We start from the raw sequence: 23075 nt of genomic DNA, 5'->3' as shown, positions 1-23075 counted from the left end.
CATCGGCAAACGCGACAGCGCGTCAGCGTTGACGTGCTGGGCCGTGGGGCAATAGTGAATCTCATAGTGAAAACGAGACAAGTATAAGGCCCAACGTTGCAGGCGGTGAGCTGCCTTATCTGGAAGCGACGCCGAGGGGCTGAACAGAGAGACCAGCGGCTTGTGGTCGGTGATGAGGTGAAACTTAGAACCATACAAAAAAACGCTGAACTTTTTTAGAGCATAAATGATAGCGAGCGCCTCCTTTTCGATTTGAGAGTAACGCCGTTGGGCATCTTTGAGGGTCTTGGAAGCATAGGCGATGGGTCGTTGCGACCCATCCTCATACCGATGGGCGAGAACAGCCCCTAGGCCATACTGTGACACGTCAGTCGCCAGAACCAAGTGCTGACCCGGACGGAATGTGGCAAGACAAGGCCCCGACTGCAAATGAGCCTTCAAGCGGACAAAAGTCTGCTCACACTCGTCGGACCAGCAGAAAGGAACGTTTTTGTGTAACAGCTGATGCAGAGGATGAGCCACTGCCGCCGCGGAGGGAATGAATTTGTGATAATAAGCAATCTTGCCTAGAAACACCTGAAGTTCTTTGACCGTAGACGGCCGGGGTAGAGTGGTAATGGCCACAACGTGCTGTCATAGAGGACGTATACCCTCACGGGACAAGTGGAAACCAAGATAAACAATGGAGGGTTGGAAGAACTGTGACTTGTCCAGATTGCACTTCAACCCATCCGAATGCAGAACCCGAAACAGCGAACGCAAATTGCGAAGGTGCTCCTCAGTGGAGGCCCCCGTGACAACAATGTCATCCAGGTAGTTGATGCAGCCGGGAACGGAAGCCGTGAGCTGTTCCAAAAACCGCTGAAAAATGGCCGGCACGCTAGCGACGCCAAATGGTAACCGCTGGTACTGATACAACCCACAAGGAGTGTTGATGACGAGAAATTCCTTGGAAGAAGCATCCAACGGCAACTGATGGTACGCCTCCGATAAGTCAAGTTTGGAAAAAGAACTGGCCCCCAGCGAGCTTGGTAAATAACTCCTCAGGACAGGGAAGAGGATAAGTGTCAATGAGGCTCTGAGCGTTGACAGTGGCTTTAAAATGACCACACAATTGCAGACTCCCGTTTGGTTTAGAAACCACCACGATTGCCGATGCCCATTCGCTGGAGGTAACAGGAAGGAGAATCCCTAAAGCTGTTAACCTGTCTATCTCAGCCTTGACAGGTGCACGCAACGCCATCGGAATAGGGCATGCCCGGAAAAACTTATGGCGAGCCGTAGGCTTAAGAATAATGTGGGCTTCAAAATCCTTAGCACGACCCAGACCAGCAGAGAACACGGACGAGAATTCAGAACACAATCCATCCAGCTGTTGATACGGAATATCCTCAGATATGAGGTGCACATCATCATCAATGGAGAACCCGAACAACTGGAAAGCATCATAACCGAACAGGTTTTCAGTGCCAGCATGATCCACCACATAAAACGTGAGGGGCCGAACAACAGACTTGTATGCAGTGGAAGCATCAAACTGGCCAACGATAGGAATTTTCTGCTTCTTATAAGTTCTCAGATTTCGCGTAACTGGAGACAAGGGAGAGGAGCCCAACTCCAAATATGTGCGAGAATTAATGAGAGTTACTGCAGAGCCAGTGTCCACTTGCATCCGAATGTCTTTATCCAGAACACGAACAGTAACAAACAACTGATTTGTTTGAGAAAGCACACAGTTAACGTCCATGTCCGATGCCTCGTCCTCGTCGACAGGAACTTTAGGGGACTGACACACAGAAGCAATGTGGCCTTTTTTCCTACATGAATTACATGTGGCCCAACGTTTTGGACACGCGGCCCTGTCATGCTGTACGAAACAACGTGGACAGGAAGGAAGTGCGGAACGAACCTGCTTCTGTGGTTGCTGTTTTCGCTGCGAGTGTGGCGGCCCAACGCGACGTTGTTGACGCGAGTGAACCGCCGCCACATCATCGTTCCCCTGTGAAACAGGCAAATTGTCCGTGTCGAAAGTGTTATGTACAGTGCCTACATCACACCACGCGTCTATTTGTGCACCAGCAGCGTGAGACACGCGATGCTTAGAACTTCCGACAACGACGGGTTTGGCAGTTGTAAGGCACGTTGCCGAACTTCTTTATCAGGAGCAAGCCAGAGAATAGCATCCCTAACCATTGAATCAGCATAAGACTCATGATGAGTGTCCGTGACAAACTGACATTTCCTACTCAGACCGTGTAGTCCCGCCACCCAAGCCCGGTAGGATTTATGGGGCTGTTTACGACACCGGTAGAACAACACGCGGGCAGCAACGACATGGGTATTTTTTCGGTAATAGTTAGACAATAAGTCACACATTTCTTGGAAGGACAGAGAGGCTGGTTCCCGCAGAGGGGCTAACTGAGATAGCAGCTGATAGATCCGTGGGGAAATCCAAGATAGAAATAACGACTTACACATAGGAGCGCCGACAATGCCGAAAGCCAAGAAGTGTTGCCCCAAATGCTTCTCATAATCCTCCCAGTCTTCAGCGGCCTCTTCGTAAGGAGGGAACGGAGGCGGAGAAGAGGAAGACAGACGATGAGTAAGCGACGTCGACAACGCCTGAATAGCAGCCATCAGCTGTGTTTGTTTCGCCTGAATAGCAGCCGTCAGCTGTGTTTGTTGGTCAATGAGCGCTTGCAGAAGCTGTTCCATGTCTGCCCCGACACGAACACACAATTCCGCAATGCAGGAAAAAAAATATCCGACCTCGTCGCCAAAAAGTGTTATAACCTTTAATCCTATTAAATTGCGTGGATATACAACGTAGAGCAATAGCGAGTTACATGCTTCCAACTCTGAATCTGTCACTCCACTGCCATGCCGTGACCTGCGGCCGGCGCCGTTCATGGACAAGTGGCGCTCCCACGCTCGGCCGAGCTGCGGAGCGCTTCTATCGCTGTGTTCGCGTACTGACGTAGCAGCACTTTTAAATCTCGTGGCACTGTCACAACAGGTACATTATTGTTTATAGAAAATACAGTACAAGAAAGAGACACACAACATTCACACACACAAGCAGGCACACCTCATGCACACTCCAGCACCTCTGGTTCAAGATTTACAGGACCATAAAAAAAATATAAATCATACTCTATCAACTTCTTCCAATGAGGGTATCATCACAGCTGACAATATCAGCAACCTTAGATAATTAATTTGTGTTCTGTGATCACCATCGTAATGGGTATCATTCAGTATGTGAAATGAGTCCAGGTGCTCACTGGAAAATATGAGTGCATCACAGAAGGTACTTCCAATTGTACCAGTTACAGGGCTTCTTCCCATTCCACTTGCATATGGTGTACAGGAAGAATGTTTAAATGCCTCTGTGTACTCTTTAATTAATGTAATCGCAGTAAACATGAAAAGTGACAAGGGGGAAATTAGCTACTGTTGTTTTCAAACGACGTTTTTATCAAAACAAGACAACACACAGGAAGGAAACGCTGGCTATACACAAGAACAGGACGTACTTCAAAAGGTAAGCACAATTTTTGACTGTGGAGTAATCAGTTGTTGTTTACGATCAATGTGTTTATTAAAACAAGCAAATATGCAGGAAGAAAACGTCGTAGAAACTCTAGATCAGGATCTACTGCAAGCTAAAGAGTATACAAACAACCTAGAAAAATCGATCAGGGAACTAAAACAAAAACAAAAAGTGGAAACTGAGTCATTTGCTAGTCCTATAATAAGCTGGCGTGTGAAACAAGGGGTAAATTGGGATCGTGAACAAAAACAAAAAGTGGAAATCGAGCAGAGTACTAGGCATAAAATAACCTGGCGTGTGAAACAGTGCAAAAATCATCACGATCTGAAAACAATGAATAAAGTTGAGCTTCCTGACACCCGTGAAGACTCGATCAAACAGGGAACTAAAAGTAAGGATCATATGTATGAGACAAGTGAGAATAATAGAAATAAATATGACTTGCCAGACACTAGTGAAGATACGAACAAACAGGGAAACAAGAGAAAGGAACATACATCTAAGACAAGTGGGAGAAATAAAAAGAGTGACGTATACATCTTCTCAGACAGCCATGGAAGAGGCTTAGCAGAAAAAATGGCCAATATGCAAAACAAACTAAAAGTAAGCGGAATCACCAAGCCAGGTGTGCCATTAAGTGAAGTGTTGAAATCCTGGGAAACATCCGTAACAAAAGGTGTGAAATGTGTCATTATAGGTGGAGGAAATGACATTTATAGAGATGAAAGTATCAATGCAAGAAGAGTACTGAGGGAAACTCTAGGGAAAGCTACTCATTCTGAAGTATATGTGCTAAGCATTCCTCAAAGACACGACTTGATGGTCGAGTCCTGCATAAATAAAGAAATTACCAGAACAAATAGGATACTTAGGAAGATATGTAGCAGCTTCCCAAATGTGACTTTCATAAATGCAACAAGCTCACAAAGAGAGCATTTCACAAGGCATGGTTTACATAGAAACAACCGCGGAAAAACTATTCTGTGCAAAGAAATTTTGAAAAAATTTGACAAACTACAAGGGCAAACACAGACACCCATAATACTACCAATGAAGGAAGAGGCGGGAAAGTCTCCACTGTGCCATATAAAAGAAAAAGAAACAACCTCATCACCAACAGAAGCAGACCCACAAACCTCACCGTGCCCGATAGAGGAAAAAGAAGCAACATCATCACCAACAGAAGAGGACCCACCACCCCCACCCCCAAAAGAGGAACAGATAATGCAAACAACAGGAAAAGAAGTAAGATAATATATGGGGGGGGGGGGGGGGGAGAAAGAAAAAAGAAACCTATCAGGGACCAGGACTTCCTATATAATGAAGCCGGAAACCGGCCATCCTACAAGAGGGTGTCACCAAAGAAAACTCAGAATTTTCACTGGCCCAAGACCAGCAATGCCACAATATAGCAGACAATCTGAGAAGCACACCGGTACTAGAGTGTCAAAACCATTTGTACCCGGAGACGACAAAACCAGGAGAAAACGAAAGGAGAAAAAACATGAAGATAATGTTATGGAATGTAGAAGAATTGAAAAACACAGCATGCATAGCTCCAACAGACTTTCTCAAAGGTTATGACGAAGCAATATTCACAAAAACTTTTCTCACAGATCATTGGCAACACCCGAAATTCTATAGCATAAATATGCTGGCAAAGCAAAGAGAAAGGGGGCGACCCCAAGGGGGAATAACAGTCCTACTGAAACCGTGGATAACACCAATTATAGCGACTACAGAACTAAATCACTCCATTCTAACAGAAGTAAAACACATCACAATATTAGCAACCTACTTCCAGCCAAGCGAATCGGCCATTGACATAATTGATGAACTGGGCTAACAAATAAGACGGTGCAAGAAAGACATCCCTTTACTTATCACAGGGGATCTAAACTGTCGGTTGGATGTACAGAATCACAAAACAAAATTAGTAATCGAATCACTACAAGAAGAAGGCCTCATCCTGCTAAATGACACAAATGCCCCTATGTACTTCTGCCATAATGGCAAAAGTGCTATTGATATTGCCCTCATAAGAGGAAACATAAAAGGGGACATAAGCCCACTTTGGAATGCAAACCACACACCTATAAGAAAACACATCCCGATGAACATAGCCATACAAAGTGAATGGAAGCCAAGAGAGAACCAAGAGAAGAGACCACTCTCGAGGAGACTGGATCCAAGGAAAGTGGAAGAATACCATAACCAGATAGAACAAATTGAGTCCTTAATCGACAGCTCAAATGTAGAGGAGGCAGTGCTTGAACTGGAGAAACTCTTAAAACAAGCAACTACCCCATGGAAAGTGAGAAGAGCTAAACTGTGGTTTGATCAAGAGTGTTATCAGCAAAGAAAAGAAGTACTCCAAGCTTTACACCGACTAAAAATGGACACAGATAATCACTCACTACTACAAACATACACTGAGAAAAGAAGATCCTACAAAACACTAACAAGGGAGAAGAGAATGGCACACAGGGAAGAAGAAGGAAGAAGACTAGCTAAAGAAGCCAGGAGAGACCCATTCATTGCAAACCGCCCCTGAAAGCAGGCACAGTGACACTATATAAGCATGGAAGAATGGACAAGACATTTCAAAGACATTCTCAGCAAAGATGGTAGAGAAGGAGCACATGTAGCAAGTCAAGAGCTCACACCACAAGATATGCCAGCCTGGTCCCCACTCACCCCAAATGAGGTCCAAAACATCATTGAATCAACAAAAAGGAAGAAAGAGGTGGGACCGGACATGCTTTACAAGGAATACCTTAAAGACACAGCCCATCTGCTAGCACCAACCTGGACAAAACTTTATAACAAATGCATCGACACAGCAAAAATCCCAGGCCAGTGGAGAAAATCAATAGTAAGGGTAATGTACAAAGGGAAGGGCGACCCAAAGGACACAAACAAATACAGAGGAATAGCCTTGGAAAACAACCCTTTTAAGGTATTCACAAAACTAATCACAGGAAGGATAAGACACACTTTGGAAGACCACCTCGCAGAAGCTCAATTCGGGTTCAGGGAAAAAAGATCCACTATCACAGCAGTGGAGCTGGTTTTAAAAAACATATGGGAAACCATCGATAAGAAGCAAAAATATTATGCTTATTCATAGACTTCACAAAGGCCTTCGACCTCCTCGATTGATCATTAGTAAAAAGGATGCTCGACGAAACCTTGGGAAGAGACAGTATCTGGACAAGGATCATGAACTCCATAAATGAATGAAACGAGATAAGGATCTCGGACACCCTCAACCTGCCTGAACCAATAAGGCAAACAAACGGAGTACTCCAAGGAGACCCACTAAGCCTGCTCCTGTTCATTCTGGCAGCAAAGGACATTATGAAAATCGCTCAAGACGAAGATGTCGAAGCATATGCCTACACGGATGACATTTTGATAGGCTCAAAAAACTTAGAGAAACTACAGGAGACTATGGAAGACATGGAAAAATGGTGCACAAAACACAAGTTCATAATCAACACCAACAAGACGGAAATGATGGTTTTCAGACCAGGCGGGCAAATCCCAAAAATAACAAGAATTGCACTACATGGAAAGCAAATATCTATCACAAAAGATTATAAATATCTAGGGATAACACTCCAGCCATCCGCAAAGTGCTTCACTAAACACACAACAGAGAAAGCGACACAAGCAAAAATAATACCGATACTGGCTTATGGGATAGAAATCATATGGATGCACCTAAATAAAGGAACTTAGAAACATTGGAAAGAGTAAAAGCAACCTATATCAAAAGAGCATTAGGGGTAGCAAAAACCACAAGATCAAGATTAGTCTACCTTCTCGCCCGAGAATCTTTCCTCATAGAGGATCTAAGGACAAGGTTCTTACTTCCCAACACATCAGCATCGGAGAACCTACTAAAATCACTACTCAAGAAAAGAGAGGAAGTACCAACGGAATTATATGGATCCGGGGCCATGATTGACCGCACTTGGACAGCAGCAAATTTTGAGATGAGACACGTACTTACAAGACTCGCAGTACACGGATTCCACCACGAAATTTGTGCAAATACAACATACCATGAACCGTCAGATCTTTGCAAGTGTACACTATGTGGACAGTCTTGTGAGATATACTATATAGAAATATGTAACAAGAGGGCCAGATCAATTAGAGACTATGCAATAAATGGTTCAAATGATAATCTGTTATAATACCTGCACTGAATGTAATCTACTACTAAGAATTATGCAGACACTCAATACATCCTTGTAATTCACTCTCAAATGATTGTAATCTAATGCATAACTATAATGGCTATTTTGCTGCAATAAATAGTTTATTATTAATGTAATCTTGTCCTCACAATCCCTGCAGCTGCAATACATAGGGAGTTGTTGTATATTCCTTGATTAATCTTTTAATGCTGTTCCTTGAAATATTGTAAGTAGGTTTTCTCTGTACAGTGTGCATATATGTTCAGAAAAGTGCCAGTTCAGCTCCTTCGGTGTCTGTGACTTGTTCCCATGGGCCGAACAAACCTACAACTATTTGTGCTGCCATTCCCTGTGTACATTCAATATCACCTATTAGTCCCACTTATAATAGGTCCCACACACTTGAGCAATACTTTAGTAAGGGGCACATGTGTGGTTTGTAAGCAGTCTCCTGCACAGACAGCATTTTCCTGGTACTCTACAGATGAACCACAGTCTGCCACCTACTTTACCTACAACTGAGCCTATGTGAGCATTCCACTTCACATCCCTAAAAATTGTTACACCCAAGCAATTGTATGAGTTGACCCATTCAAACTGTGGTGTACTGATACTGTAGTCATAAGATACCACTTTTTTCCATTTGGTTAATTAGACATTTTACATTTCTGAACATTTAAAGAAAGTTACCAATCTTTTAAATATTTATGATGTGTAAATGAATATTTCTGCAGCTTTTTTCAGATAGTAATTCATTGTAGATAACTGCATCATCCGTGAAATTTCAGAGGTTACTACTAATACTGTGTGCTATGCCATTAAAATATAATATATTAATTCCCAACCAAGCGTCCCAACACCACTTGAAGTTGCTTCTATATCTATTGATGAGTCCCCATCCAAGATAACATGGTGCATCCTCCCCCAAGATCTCCTCACTCCGGTCACAAATTTTGCTTAATATAAAGTGGGAGGTTGAACACTTCATAAAGAAATTTACATTCTCATAAGTGAAGTATGGAGAAAAGAGCAGATCAAAAAGAGTGAAGTCAGCTACCATTATCCTACTGCACAAAAAGAACAGTAAAAGGATTTGTAGTAATTATGGTCATACTTTTGATAACAGGCATAGCTGTAGTACTGAGTTAAATGCTTTTCAGAAATCAAGCAATATGGCACATCAAATTCTTGTTGGGTTTCCAGCCAGATCAAACAGTCATCTGAGCACAGTATTTCAGCAGTCCACCTGGCCACCATCATCAGGTGAGAAAAGCTACACTGCTCTCACTGATAACTGATTCCAGTCACAAATGACTGCACCTTTATATGCGCTGTTGTACTTCTGATGCTTATAAAGGTGCAGTCATTTGCAAGTTGAATCAGTTATTGGCGAGAGCAGCGTAGCTTTTCTCACCTGACGATGGCGGCCAGATGACTGCTGAAATATTGCGCTCAGATGGCAGTTTGATCCGGCAGGAAACCCGACAAGAATTTGATAGACTAATACACCAGTAAAGTCTACATAGTCACAAGAAATATGGTATTTCGGCTTGTGATACAAGAAAAGTGTGAGTTGCACTAGAAGCAGCTGTTGATGACATAGACAATTAACTGTCATTAAAATGCTTACTGAAGCTGGATGCAACATGCGAAAAAAGTCGTTTCTTGACAAAAGCAGCTGCTTCCTGAGTTCTATTAAATAGCGACTGTTTTATCTTATTTTTTCCAGCTTCCCGACCACATGACCACACCGATATTTATCAGCAAACATTAGTTTCCTGTGGACCATAAGAAGAGAAGCTTGTTTACCCTGATCTTCTCTACTCTTCACGCTTTTAATGGAAATCTCAGTTCTTAAATCCACATAATAAGGTAATTTTTAGGAGGTATTTTTATTTTTATTTTGAATTCAGAGGAACTCATAATATCTTACATGCATATTTGTGATCACTGGCCCTGAAGATCGTGCACCAATCTTACCATGTTCCACTGTAGGTGGGATCTTGTGCACTTTGGATCCAGTTCTCACGGACACCCAGTGGCTGAAGGTATGTCTGCAGTTCATCCTCCCATTACTTCATTGCTCTTCTAACTGGATGAGTTCCATTTGGTTTTTCCATAAGCAAAGTTTTAGCCTGGCATGTGTCTTGCCTCCTAGCAGTGTGCATTGCCAGGCTGTGCATTGCCAAGCTGTGATCTCATTTTCTGCATGATGTTTGGTTGTTTCATCAGGTCATATGGTTCCTGGTTCATTCTACATCTTCAGGTGTTCTCTTTGTGGAATGGAGCAAAGACCTTTCTCATGAGTTTTTATTCAAAGATCTGCAGGTTCTTTTAATCTTTTTCTGTGATGCTTAATTAGGTTTCTGTCACATATAACAACACCGGTACTATAACTATATTACAGGTTTTAAATATGGTCTCAACTGACAGATGTTTTGATGAAATTACCTGCTTCAGACTGAAATAAGTTTAACACCTATTGACAATATGTTGATTAATTTTTATTTTGAGTTGTTATGCCTGTTGAACAAGATGCTAAGGTAAGTTACGTAAAATTTTCTACTCTGGCTATACATTCTAGTCTATAATGGGGAATTATAAGGTGCTTCTCTTGACACATCTATCATTTCAGTCTTCTCCATATTAATCCTCAGTCCAGCCTTAATGGCGTGCTCTCCTAAGTCGTCTATGGTTTTTGCCATCTCTTCCTGTCAAATCCACTATGGCTGCAATGTTACCTGCATATCCAAAAACTGTGTTCTACCATTTAGCTTGACCCATTTGCCTTCTCTTTCTCAAGGACCAAACTAAAAAGCAATGGTGAAATCACATCACCTTGTCTCACATCTTTTATGATGTTGAATTCTTTGGATATCTCCCTGTAGTATTTCATATTGGCTTTTGTCTCCACTGTACACATCTTAACACACCTCCACAAGTTAGTTAACTGTGTCTGTCATCTGTGTCTACTGTCATAAGCCTTTGAGGAATCTATAAACATTACCAGGAATCGATGGTTGAATTTCCAGCAGTTCTCTCAATTTGTTCCATAAATCTGAATGGTATTCCCCAATTATATCTTCAGCAAAATGCTTCAGCTTTTCAAGAATTGTTAATGACAACACTTTTTATGATGCATGTCACAGAAATATCTATATAATTACAAAAAATTTCCTTTACTGTTTCTTTTGTACTGTAGTATAATGGTAGCTCACTTCCACTCTTTTAGGTGAGATTGTAATCTCTTTCTGAAGTGTTCAACCTCCTGCCTTCAACATCCCTGCTGCTATCCTATCTCCTCATGGTGCCTTATTATCCTTCAGTTTCTTAATTGCTCTAGCTATGTGATGTTGGTTTACATCAGTCTTTTTCTTTCTCAAAACTCTCTGTGATTCTTCCTTCTTGGTAGACATTTTCAGGATTTTCAGCATTCAGTAACTTCTCAAAATATTCCCTCCACCTGTTCAGAATCCTTTTCTTGTCTGTTAGCATATTTCCATCCTTATCACTGAAAGCTAACACCCCATTTCTTTGAATCTTCCACACATGTTTCATCATCTGAAACATTTTTCTGCTGTTTCCTTCTCTCTTTCATTAATCATGTTGGTCATGACTTTTTTTTCTCTGTCCTCAGAATCCTGTTTGTTTCTCTTTTTAAGTTCTTGACTTCTTCCTGCTTTTCTGCACAATTTCTATCCACCATGAGTGCTTCCCTGCCTCTCTTCCTGGTGTTCATAGTTTGTTCACATTTATCACTAAACCATTTCTGCTTGGTTGTTGGCTTCATTTCTCCTAGAATTTCCTTTGCTGCTTCAGCTACAGTCTTCTTTGTATTTGCCCATTGATTGTTAACACTTCTTCCATTACTGTGGCTTTATTCCAGGTCTTCAAATTTGTTATGCACTCTAATATTATTCTGGTCACACTGTTCTGGATCTTTAAGCTTCTCAACAGCAAACTGTTTCATGACCATGTTGTTCCTCTTTCTTTTATAACACAATCATAACTGTAGTTTGCCAATTACTAAGTAATTTTCTATGTCCCCATCAGCCCAATTGTAAGATTTGATAGCTGTCACACACTTCTTGTAACTCTCATCTATAAGCATGTGATCAATCTAACAAGCAATTGAAAATCCTGGTTGGAATATCAACAATATAAGGAAACAGTAGATTGCTACTCACCATAAAGATGACATGTTGAGTTGCAGATGGGCACAATGAAATGACACTTACACATCAGCTTTTGGGCAAAACCTTCTTCAGAAAACACACACACACACACACACACACACACACACACACACACTTGGGCCAAAAGCTAAAGTGCAAGTGCCCTTTCATTGTGCTGCCTGCAACTCAAAGTATCATCTTTACAGTGTATTGTTCATATTATCAAACTGATGGATTGTATTACTGTCATGGGAAGTCCAGTTTCCTTTATGTATTTGTTTGTGGGGGAAGGTCATTGAGCTCACCACAAGGTTCTGGCGTAGTGGAGTACTGATGAGATGTAGCCCAGTATTATTTGTTTTGCTGTACACTCTCCTTCCCAGTTGGTGACCTATTATGTCTTCCTATCCCACTTTGGCACCGAAATCTTCCAAAATGATGTAATATTTCTGGTACCAGTGTTTTACACTGTTCTTTCTAGATCTTCATAAAACTCACTTTTCTCCTTTTTGCCATTTAATTTTGTAGATGAATATGCATTAACAGGTGCTACATTTCAGTATTTATGCCTTGTAGTGAAACATGATATCCTCTTGCTGTTTGCACTGAAGCTCTTCACATGTCTTACAAAATGGTCACTCACCATCCTGTTCCATATTCATGCCTTCTGTTATCTTTGCACCCTCAATAAAAGGTAACAGATTTAATTTCATGTAAAATCCCATCCCCACACTATCCAGTTTCTTGTATTGCAGTGATATCACAACATTCCATGTGCTGACTCATAAACCAATCTATCTAGTCATTTTTGACTTTTAGGGTTCCATCCTATTCCCAATGCACACTTCTAAGGTTTTTGGTAATGATATATGTCCGCTGACCACATTATGGATGCTGTGCAGGGTTAGGCTAGTAATGGGGTTGCCACTTTTCTGCTCTTGGGCTAGCAAGATTTGTCCTTGTGGTTTTCTCCCATAGGAGTACAGGTTTCACCACACCTCAAGAGCTCCCAATGTCCTATAAAATAGATACATCCAGGATATGTAATAAATGGAAAAATAGGCAAGACAGGTCACTGTGAGGAACACTTTGTATGACTGCTCCCTGAGACTTTTCTGGGTTGGCTGGAGCTGTCAGTGCTATGCTACCACTGATATAGCTCACAGCTTCACTGGAGCATGCACCCTCCCACCCATGTGAACAGTGCTATGATGACGCAGTGTCCCCTGAGAGAGAGAGTTTCTTACTTTATGTTAAACAGTAGTTGTACCTTTTAATCATAGTATGTGACTCCACTCTGAATGTGTTGTGTTGTGTTGTGTTGATTATGATTCAGCTTAAACTAGTTATTATTGTCAACAACAAAAACCATTAAGATGTAAATGTACTAATGGGTGATTCTTAGAATTCCAATATACTTAACGGGACCTCATGAAAAAAAGAGTGCTTATCTATTTCTCAGACTATTTGCTTTTGCTGAATAAATAATTTAGTTACTTTAGATGCACTGTTCCAGAAGATAATTCTCTAAGACAGGAGTAAATGAAAATATTCCAAACAAGCCAATTCTCTTCTCCTTGGTCAACATACTGGAGATAGAAGTACTTCTATGAGCCAAAATGCTGAACTGAGATTTTTTATTAGTTTATTGCACATTTACTCAGATTTAGCTTGCTATCCAGTTGGATCCTAAGGAATTTTACACAAGCAATGTCTTATTTATTGTAGACCAAGCATGATTTTTGCTTGTTTGAAGTTTCAAAATATGAGTGAAGTAGTAGGGATATGGCTGGGGAGTGAAAAAGTACAGGGACCACAAACACAGTATACTTTAAATCAGTTTATTACAAACAATAAAATCTTTACATTGAGAAATATGCATAAATGAGAAAATGAGAGTAAGCATATTTTTCTTTTTTACTTAGAAAACCTGTAGCACATTTAGAGAACAAATAATAACAGATTAAGGACAAGCAAATTAAAAGAGTGGCTTGAGGCCAAAGGACAAGTGTGTCCAACAATGACACCAAAATGACTTTAGGTTTTAAACATTTGTAGTACAAATGAGTTATAAATTAAGGCCAGTTAAACCACACTTAATCAGTAGTGACCAGCAACTGCAAAACTGACTTAAGGCCCAGTGAAAGGTATGTTTCATCAGTAGTCAATGTAATTTAAGGTTACAGATAGTTACAGTACAAATGGCTAATGAAAGTTAGCAACTGCAAAATTGCATTAAAGCCCAATAATGGTGTGCTTCATTAGTAAGGAATCAACAATATTTTAAGAAAGAGATATGTAGTGAATGAATGGTGGGTGGCCACTAAAGCAAGCTTTACAACTGGTAGAGGTGCAACAACATTAGGATTTGCCCAGAAATTTAGTGAAAAAAACAAAAGTCCATAAGCAATTATACAAGTTCCTAGAGGCCAGTGGCCAAACCAAGCAGTAGGCTAAACTTATACTACGCGACACCAAGTGAGACCAATGTTTAACCTTAGGGGTAGCAAACGATGACAGTAGCTTCTCAAATACGCAGACAGAGGGAGCTACGCCCAGTGTGCAGCATGACAAAATAAGCAGTTGATAAATAATTAACAGACGGAAGACTAGTTCAAAAAATAACAAATGGCATGTAATACAAATTTAATGTACTTGGCTAGTCAGCTATCTTACCAAAAAAAAAAAAGATAAAAGATCTCATTTAATGAATGTATTGTCAAATCTGTCCAGTTACTGTCTCAATAACAAAGCTTTAAGTAATATAAACTTTGAACATAGCTGCTAAGGTTCAGTGACCATGTCAGAATTATATTAGAACAAATAAGCCCTCGGTCACAAATATTAAGTCAAAATTGACCAGGTTTCGATGCTACTATGAGAGTCGTCTTCAGAATTAGACTAACTGCTCTAAACATATTAAGTGTATAATACATTAATAAAATTAAAGTTTGTACTGACTGGAAAAAGATGCAGTACTTACAAGTCACATATTAAAAAAGATCCATTCGCTCCCCTACAGAAAGTTCTGGCGTTTATAAGATCATCTGCGATACCTGCTCCTCCTATTATATAGGGCAAACTGGACGTGCTTTCACCATCAGATATAAAGAACATCTTTTGAGAAAGAACGGCACCTGTCCCCTAAATTCATCCTTTGCCAATCATCTCTTAATTACTGGACACGTGCCTAAAGCCATAGGCAATAACAATATTCTGCATACCAAAAAGAAGGGGCATAGGTTAGATGTTTTAGAGGAATTGGAGATTTTGAAACATCTCTCTCATCATGATGGCCTCATTCTCAACGAACAGCTGCAGCTGCGAAATAAAAACTTTTTCAGCTGTATAAAGCCATTGCTTGATCTTTGATTCTGATTTCCTCAAGCAATTTACCGAAATGCTGTTTTCCTGTTACATCTTTGCTGTTTTCTTGTATGTCATAACTAATGTTTTTTTACATTACAAAATGTATCTCTGGTTAAAGCAGATAAATATGTAACTTCATCCTATTATTATTAGTGCTTATGTTATTCCTGAATCAGCTGCATCACAATTTCATGTGTCTAATTTTGAATGTACAGTAGCCTAGTTGTTTCTGCAGCTACTAGATGGCGCTCGTAGCAACACCATGTTTACTTGCCCACACTCTCTAATGTGGGCACCTCAGTCTTGTTGCAACCCTTGTTCACCAAAGTACAAGCAGCCCTTAGCAGCTCGCCATCTTACTTACAACTATTCATGACATCGTCTTTCCGGCTTAGATCTCTTTTAATATGTGACTTGTAAGTCTGCATCTTTTTCCAGTGAGTACAAACTTTAATTTTATTAATGTATTATATACTTAATATGTTTTAGAACAGTTAGTCTAATTTTGAATACAATTCTCATAGTAGCGTCGAAACCTGGTCAATTTTGACTTAATATTTGTGACCGAGGGCTTATTTGTTCTTTAAGTAATAGTTAATGTGTCCTGCAACACACACATAGGACTAAAAATGGTATTAAATTTACAGCCAATTTGTAAGTTAAACAAGCACTGAAAGCACCAGCAAAACAAACTGAATAAACATACAGTCATAAAATGTAGGACACTGGATAACATATGAGGCAGGCAAATTGTTGGCAACTTTAACAGAAAGTGCCTAAACCACTGTTTTAACAAATTAGCACACACCTTAAAACACTAATAAATGTGAGATGAAAGAATAGGGTAGGTAATCTGCATCAGGATATAACAGAAAGTGTCTCTCAGACACACACCACAAAGCAGCCATGCTACTCAATAACATGGTGAATAGATAACAATTTTACCAAAAAATATTTTAATGTACATTCACCACAATCTCATATATATGCCTGGTATCAAATACAGATGAGTGCCATTAGCCTGCAATACCAGACTGGAGCAATGACACAAATATCAAGGGGGTATGAAAGGAACCAGGATGCACAAAATTAAAGCCTGTTATCAAAGGATCTCATCATAGGCCACAATATGGGCAGGCAACTGCTCCCCAAACAGGCTTATTTTCTTTAATTGTCAGGTAGAAGATAGCCATGTTCCCAACCAGTGTGATAGCACCAATAACTCTCCACAGGTGAGGCCTCCACCTTCCAGCAATGTTCAGACAATGCAAAGCACTCACACATCCTCAGTCAACATGGACCTTCAAATGCCACTGCTGCAAGTCAGTCACTACTCCATAGCAAGGTGAGCATAGGCATACATCCAACCCATGGCAGCTTGCATACACACTCTCATGGCCTTGTGTCCTCTAGTCTCCCAGCAATAGCCCAGAGGCAAATTTAGTGCAAGTACAATCAGAACTAGCAAAAACATCACATGTGCACCGCGCAATGAGCCTTTATAAGATTAAAACTTAAACTGGTTGCTTTGAAGCAGTTTTACACTTTCTCTGTTATCTATTGAGAAGTGTCTGGTAAACTGAGTTTGGACTCTTGATTAGTGTGCTTGTGTCATCAGCAAACATTAAAATTTTTTAACTAACCTTTAAAGTCATTAGAGAATCATGTAGTTAGGTTAAGAACAAGAGTAATGATTCTTTTTGGACACTACATGTTATATTTACACATTCTGAGGCTAGTTGCATGCGTGTGACACTTAAGGCTTATCCATTAGGAATGTCTGATAACACAAGACCATATAAATACAGGAAACTGCAATTATCCACTTTTTCAAAATATTTGTTTATTCCATCAAATAGTTTTTAAACCTATTCAGGCTCATCTTCAGATGGGGCACATGGAAGTTACATTTTTATTTTCATTGCACAGTGCTGAGTATTGTCTTGTGATAGTGTGGGTGGCTTTTCTAATTAGTATCCACCTGGCAGCTTCCATTGTGATTGCTGATTGGCCACATATCACTCCCTATTCACTGTGAATATAACTGTACACTCACAGTCACAATAAATAAGGCAGTGTCCAACTTGTGCTGTATAACTGGTGTTGCACACTGGCAATTACAATGGAAGCTGCCAAAAATATCCTTCTAGAATGGAAAGAGTTACCCCAAAACATAAAACCATACGACATAAGTGAATGAAAATAAGCAAAGTAGACTAATTTACGTGTCGAAGTATCACTCACTTTTGATACCGTTCGAATAGTGAAAATGGCAGTATTAAGTCTTCGAACAAGGTCCTGAATGTGGGCTTTCCATGACAGCTTACTATCTATCTGAACACCTAGAAATTTGAACTGTTCAGTTTCACTTATCATATGCCCGTTCTGTGAGATTAAAACGTCAGGTTTTGTTGAATTGTGTGTTATAAACTGTAAAAACTGAGTCTTACTGTGATTTAACGTTAGTTTATTTTCTACAAGCCATGAACTGAGTTCATGTACTGCACTACTTGAAACCGAGTCAATGTTGCACACAACATCCTTTACTACCAAGCTAGTGTCATCAGCAAACAGAAATATTTTAGAGTTGCCCATAATACTAGAGGGCATATCATTTATATAAATAAGGAACAGGGGCACCCCCCACTTAACAGTACCCCACTCAGATCCCACATCACAGCCGTTATCAACATTGTGAATAATGACCTTTTGCTGCCTGTTGCTAAAGTAAGAGGTGAACCAATTGTGAGCTACTCCCCTTATTCCGTAATGGTCCAACTTCTGGAGCAATATTGTGAGATCAACACAGTCAAATGCCTTTGTTAAATCAAAAAATACGTCAAGCGTTCGAAACTTTTTGTTTAGCCCATCCAGTACCTCACAGAGAAAAAAGAATATAGCATTTTCAGTTGTCAAACGACTTCTAAAGCCGAACTCTACATTCGATAGCAAGTCGCGTGATATAAAATGATGAATTAACCTTACATACACAGCCTTTTCGATAACTTTTGCAAACACTGATGGCATAGAAATAGGTCATTCATACCTATCATTATAGTTTGACATGTATAATTTTGTGTTCTGCATAGATTAACATGGTCACAAAATGTGCCAACAGGTTATGTTCTCCTTGTTTAGCATTTCTGGGACTTAATTTGTGAGGTCTTTTGTTGTTTTCTCTGTGAAGAATTCGTTATAAAAGGCAAACTTTAAGGAATTTGAGACAGTATTCTACCACAGACCATTTTCTGAAAGCTCCTGAAAATAATGGAAGGAGTGGACTGAGTTGGTAAAAGTTCGTTTATCTCCATTTTTTACAAACTGGTGATAGTCCAGCATATTTAAGTCTATGAGGATATTGTGACGAAGCAAGCTGGGATAATTTTAATTCCCCTCTTGTTTTGCCATCTGCCTAAATTTCGTTTTCTTACTTTTGACAAATTACTATAAACATACGTGAGCATAATCTGCATTTTCATATAAGAGAAAGGTTGGACCTCAGTTTGAAAAAATATAACACCAAGTCTAATTTTGTGCTTAGTTTTATGTATGTAATTGATTTTCTAATTTATTTTGACTATTCCTAGTTAGTATCATTTGTTATAGGGTGAAATCAGTGATTGTTTTGTAACTTAAATTCTACTGTTGGCATATAAACAAGTATAGATTCTGTAATAATTGTAAACATTTGGAAGACGAAGTACTAGTAATATTAAAGTATCTATTTAGCTCTATTCAAAAACATGTTAGCAAAACAAGGCCTTCATTAATTTCAATGTAATTAACAGTTTTGTCTAAAGTATTGTTTGTGTAACTGTATTTGTTAATTTCATGATTTAAACAAATAATTCTGCCTAAACCTCATAGTAGAAGAAACTGTTGAAAAGATGCAATTTTTCAATGTTTCAGTTAATGTAAAGAGTCAAGTTTTAATTGTAATTTCTGTAAATTAAACTTTGAACAATGTCTAGTTTCAGTACCGATTATAGTGATGATATATAAGGGCCCGATTTTTGGTCATGAGACAGTCAGTCCACGGCTGAGTTTCAGATGAGTAACTTGTGCTGGTTAGAACAACAGCAATGCTTCAATTTAACTGTGAAATAAGTGTTAAACAATTAGCCATGTGTAAAAACAGTTACAGTGTCTGCTGCATAAGTACCTGATTATTCTTCAGGAACTGCGAACTTTGTCATTAGATTTTACTGCTCGCAGAGGTTCAACAAGAAACTATTGTAGCAGTATGTGGAGTTTCACCTGCAAACTATAAATGAGGCATATTGCAAGTTAAACAATAGTGCACTGGCCACATAACTGTATTATTTGGGGGTTGTGAACAGTGAAATTAAAGTACTGTGGCATACAACTGTGCACCTCTTGACTACATCATATAAATTAGTCAGTGTCAGAATCCACACAACCCATTTTTTCAGCCAATATATGCCCTTCATCACTGACTAATTACAAACATAGCTTAAGATATTTCAGCAGAAAATTTTAATACTCTGCTAGAAACACTATCATGGCTTACATTACTTTTTAAATGACCTAGAGGACTTTGTAATGTCCTTAGTAGTTGCAGTTTTGATACTAATGTCTGCTAATGCATTATGTGTCTGCCAAATAATGCAGATGTACTTCATTCAGCTTCTTTATTAGTAATTCAGCATTTGTACATGCAATAGACTTCATCAGTAGAATTACTTGTTAATATTACAATGGTCTTGCCGCAGTGGATACACCGGTTCCCGTGAGATCACCGAAGTTAAGCACTGTCGGGCGTGGTCGGCAATTGGATGGGTGACCATCCAGGCCACCACGTGCTGTTGCCATTTTTCGGGCTGCACTCAGCCTCATGATGCCAATTGAGGAGCTACTCGACCGAATAGTAGCGGCTCCGGTCAAGAATACCATCATAACGACCGGGAGAGCGGTGTGCTGACCCCACGCCCCTCCTATCTGCATCCTCAACTGAGGATGACACGGGGGTTGGATGGTCCTGATGGGCCACTTGTGGCCTGTAGACGGAGTGGATTACAAAATATGTATGTAAATTATTTAGATTGTTGTATTTGGCATTTCTAATTATTCATCTAAAGAATAAAATTGGATTGCTAGCAAGAATCCTTGCAGTTTGTCCTTAAATGATTTGATTGGCATGCTTGTGGTGTGTTCAAACAGTTTGTTATACGTTTTGATTTGTTTTTGCTAGTCCGTTTTGTGGTAAGAGCTGAGCAGCACTGGTTCTTGTGTTATAATCACATCTCTGATTTGTTATGCTTAAATCTGATATTTCAGCAAGTACATAATTAACACTTTCTATAATATATAAATTAAATACAGTGATAATCTTATACTTAGTGAACAAAAGCTTGCAATGAGTTCTGCTATCTCATCTTGCCATTACTGTAGGTGTTTTCTCTCTGAATTACAAGGACTTCGTTTAGCTTTTTGCTATTTCCCCAAAGTACTAATCTGTAAAAAAGTGCTGTCCTTACATATTCAAAGGTAACACGACTAGTCTCTGCAGCAAGTATATTACTCTTGATGACCTAAGTATTATTTATTCTACACGGGTGTTGCTTGTTAGTTTGCTCTCAAGAGTAATACCTAAAAGTTGTATATTGTGTTTTCTATTTTTGCAGTCTTTGATAGCCTGATCCACATATTCTGCATCTTATTTATATTTAATAGTAAACCATTTGCATTTAACCAGGATGATGCACTTTCTTTCACCAAATTCATTCTTTTGGCAAGGTTGCCAAATACATAATTAACATACAGAATAGTTGTATCATCTGTGTGTGTATATATCTTTACATTATTATTATCCAGTAAGTCATTTGTTTCTACCAGGAATAGAAGAGGCCCTAATTTTGATCCCTGTAGCACTCTAAAGACTGGAGTCACCTTGGATAATTTGAGGGGATCAGGAAAAAAACCCTCTTCAGTACACAATTTTATTGTGTATGTTAATGGAACTACAATGTAATGTGTTATTTCTTTCCACAGGTTATCTGACATATTAGAAATACACTCCTGGAAATTGAAATAAGAACACCGTGAATTCATTGTCCCAAGAAGGGGAAACTTTATTGATACATTCCTGGGGTCAGATACATCACATGATCACACTGACAGAACCACAGGCACATAGACACAGGCAACAGAGCATGCACAATGTCGGCACTAGTACAGTGTATATCCACCTTTCGCAGCAATGCAGGCTGCTATTCTCCCATGGAGACGATCGTAGAGATGCTGGATGTAGTCCTGTGGAACGGCTTGCCATGCCATTTCCACCTGGCGCCTCAGTTGGACCAGCGTTCGTGCTGGACGTGCAGACCGCGTGAGACGACGTTTCATCCAGTCCCAAACATGCTCAATGGGGGTCAGATCCGGAGATCTTGCTGGCCAGGGTAGTTGACTTACACCTTCTAGAGCACGTTGGGTGGCACGGGATACATGCGGACGTGCATTGTCCTGTTGGAACAGCAAGTTCCCTTGCCGGTCTAGGAATGGTAGAACGATGGGTTCGATGACGGTTTGGATGTACCGTACACTATTCAGTGTCCCCTCGACGATCACCAGTGGTGTACGGCCAGTGTAGGAGATCGCTCCCCACACCATGATGCCGGGTGTTGGCCCTGTGTGCATTGGTCGTATGCAGTCCTGATTGTGGCGCTCACCTGCACGGCGCCAAACACGCATACGACCATCATTGGCACCAAGGCAGAAGCGACTCTCATCGCTGAAGACGACACGTCTCCATTCGTCCCTCCATTCACGCCTGTCGCGACACCACTGGAGGCGGGCTGCACGATGTTGGGGCGTGAGCGGAAGACAGCCTAACGGTGTGCGGGACCGTAGCCCAGCTTTATGGAGACGGTTGCGAATGGTCCTCGCCGATACCCCAGGAGCAACAGTGTCCCTAATTTGCTGGGAAGTGGCGGTGCGGTCCCCTACGGCACTGCGTAGGATCCTACGGTCTTGGCGTGCATCCGTGCGTCGCTGCGGTCCGGTCCCAGGTCGACGGGCACGTGCACCTTCCACCGACCACTGGCGACAACATCGATGTACTGTGGAGACCTCACGCCCCACGTGTTGAGCAATTCGGCGGTACGTCCACCCGGCCTCCCGCATGCCCACTATACGCCCTCGCTCAAAGTCCGTCAACTGCACAAACGGTTCACATCCACACTGTCGCGGCATGCTACCAGTGTTAAAGACTGCGATGGAGCTCCGTATGCCACGGCAAACTGGCTGACACTGACGGCGGCGGTGCACAAATGCTGCGCAGCTAGCGCCATTCGGCGGCCAACACCGCGGTTCCTGGTGTGTCCGCTGTGCCGTGCGTGTGATCATTGCTTGTACAGCCCTCTCGCAGTGTCCGGAGCAAGTATGGTGGGTCTGACACACCGGTGTCAATGTGTTCTTTTTTCCATTTCCAGGAGTGTATCTGTAGTATATGAAATTTTCAAGTCTTTGATAGTTTCAAGGACTTTTCCTTGGTTTATCTCCCTAAAGTTGCTTAATGAAGGACCAGCACGGTCATGGTTTAGGTCCGTGTTTTTAAGGTAATCCATATATATTTGAATTTGTGGTGTCTGTTCTTTCAGACATTTCTGAAAGAGTAGATACAATATGGATTCTGCAGCTGTGAAACATATAATGCAAACTGAAGGTGGAGAGGGAGAAAGGAAAATGGAGGGAAAGGAAGGGACTATTGAAATCAGCTGCATCAGGACTTTATGCAGAATCAGTGGTGAT

The 23075-nt window shown here is 40.7% G+C and overlaps 1 protein-coding gene and 1 pseudogene across 1 annotated transcript in view; one reads left to right on the top strand and one right to left on the bottom strand.

Annotated features, from left to right (window-relative positions):
* LOC124795005 (UDP-glycosyltransferase UGT5-like) overlaps nucleotides 1–23075 on the bottom strand; it is a 154091-nt gene that overhangs the window by 112156 nt on the left and 18860 nt on the right. The gene's annotated exons all lie outside the window — the stretch shown is intronic.
* LOC124797068 lies at nucleotides 20020–20137 on the top strand (annotated as a pseudogene).

Source organism: Schistocerca piceifrons, chromosome 4, assembly GCF_021461385.2.
Source record: "Schistocerca piceifrons isolate TAMUIC-IGC-003096 chromosome 4, iqSchPice1.1, whole genome shotgun sequence".
NCBI lineage: Eukaryota > Metazoa > Arthropoda > Insecta > Orthoptera > Acrididae > Schistocerca > Schistocerca piceifrons.
This window is presented reverse-complemented; position numbering and strand designations above follow the sequence as displayed.